The following is a 2,212-nucleotide window of genomic DNA, read 5'->3' as shown; positions in this document are numbered from 1 at the left end:
AAGTCAAAGATTTGAAATACGAAGAAGCAAAAAACACCCAACCGGAAAAACAAAAAGAAAAAAGAATCCAAAAATATGAAGATAGTGTAAGGAGCCTCTGGGACAACTTCAAGCATACCAACATCCGAATTATGGGGGTGCCAGAAGAAGAGAGAGGGCAAGATATTGAAAACCTATTTGAAGAAATAATGACAGAAAACTTCCCCTACCTGGTGAAAGAAATAGACTTACAAGTCCAGGAAGCTCAGAGAACCCCAAACAAAAGGAATCCAAAGAGGACCACACCAAGACACATCATAATTAAAATGCCAAGAGCAAAAGACAAAGAGAGAATCTTAAAAGCAGCAAGAGAAAAACAGTCAGTTACCTACAAGGGAGTACCCATATGATTTTCAGCTGATTTCTCAACAGAAACTTTGCAGGCCAGAAGGGAGTGGCAAGAAATATTCAAAGTGATGAATACCAAGAACCTACAACCAAGATTACTTTACCCAGCAAAGCTATCATTCAGAATTGAAGGTCAGATAAAGAGCTTCACAGATAAGAAAAAGCTAAAGGAGTTCATCACCACCAAACCAGTATTATATGAAATGCTGAAAGGTATCCTTTAAGAAGAAGAAGAAGAAGAAAAAGGTAAAGATAAAAATTATGAACAACAAATACACATCTATCAACAAGTGAATCTAAAAATCCAGTGAATAAATAATCTGATGAACAGAATAAACTGGTGAATATAATAGAATCAGGGGCATAGAAAGGAGTGGACTGACTATTCTTGTGGGAGAAAGGGGTGTGGGGGTGTGGGAAGAGACTGGACAAAAATCGTACACCTATGGATGAGGACAGTGGGGGGCAGTAAGGGCAGAGGGTGGGGTGGGAACCGGGTGGAGGGGAGCTATGGGGGGGAAAAAAGAGGAACGACTGTAATAATATGAACAATAAAGATTTAATTAAAAAAAAAGTTACTTCATCTCTCTGAGCCTTACTTGCTTCATCTGTAAAATGGGATATCAGTAGTATGAGCCTGAATTAGTTGAAATAGGACAGGCTATGCTGTTGTAACAGCCCAAAGTCTTTATGACTCAATATAATAAAAGTTTATTTTTTATAAACAAGCTTCATTCACTTTATTTTTCTTGCTGGAGCTTGGGTCCTCTGCACAGAAACTCTGGGATGCGTCTTTACAAGATGGCCAGTGAGTCCCTGATAGGGAGACTTGGTGAACACAATCTCTTTCCAGAGGTTGGGTGTGAGAGAGCTTTAGGTTTTGGAGATGGCATCAAATGTGGCCAGGGTGGCAGTGCAGCCTCTGGCCGAGGTGTAGCAGTTGTGGATACTGGCCGTCATCAGCAGCGTCTTGGGCACAGGAGCTAAGACTATGTCAGGATCCCTGGTGCTGGGATGAGGCCACCAGCACAGAGCCACAGCGGCGGTCACCTCGCAAGAGACAGTGTGGGGCTTGTGGATCTTGTTCCCTCAGTTGGAAGCCTCCCTGCAAAGGGACAATAGAGAGCTGAGCCAGGCCCACAAATGTCAGTGGCTACTTCCTTTGAGCATTTAATACCCATACCAACATGTCCATTGTAGTCCCAAATGACAACAAATGCCTTGAACTGGGTCCTCTGGCCAGTGCAGGTTAGCTTTTGCTTCCGCATTTCTTCAGAACCTCATCCTTAAGGATGCCCCCAGGAAAAAGTCAATGACCTCAGAGTTCTTGATGGGCAGGGAGAAGAGACAGATCTCCTTCAGGGACTTGATCTTCATGTCCTTGACCAGGAGGCCCAGCTTGGTGACAGGGATCCACTCCTTGTCCTCGGCTTTGAGCTCCTCACCAGGCCTCAGCGCTGACCCTGGCCCCGGATGCATGTTGCTGCCCATCCTCCATGGAAGCCCCTGCAGCATCCCACCTTCCCCCTCACCCCCCTGCAGCACCCATGTCACCCGCCATTTGGTGTTTTCTGGGAGCAGAAGTAAAAGTTTATTTCTTGTTCCATTGTTGGATGGAGATGGATGGCTTTCCTGAGCAGCTCTCTCTGAATATCTAGGCTCCTTTCATTGGGCACAACTTGTGTAGGTGAAGAGAGAGCAAAAAAGGACTGTGGGAGGTTGGCAGGGGGCACATAACTTCTGTCCATATTCCATCTTCCAGAAAATGATCAACTCGACTTCAAGGGAGGTTGGGAAATGCCGTGAAACACACGTATTCAGTGGT

The 2,212-nt window shown here is 45.0% G+C and overlaps 1 pseudogene; it reads right to left on the bottom strand.

Moving 5' to 3' along the window:
- Positions 1-1,122: 1,122 nt before the first annotated feature.
- LOC102437992 lies at positions 1,123-1,866 on the bottom strand (annotated as a pseudogene).
- Positions 1,867-2,212: the final 346 nt, after the last annotated feature.

Source organism: Myotis lucifugus, unplaced genomic scaffold, assembly GCF_000147115.1.
Source record: "Myotis lucifugus unplaced genomic scaffold, Myoluc2.0 scaffold_50, whole genome shotgun sequence".
In the NCBI taxonomy this organism is placed as follows: Eukaryota; Metazoa; Chordata; class Mammalia; order Chiroptera; family Vespertilionidae; genus Myotis; species Myotis lucifugus.
The sequence above is the reverse complement of the archived record's forward strand: the minus strand, read 5'-3'. Positions and strand labels throughout refer to the sequence as shown.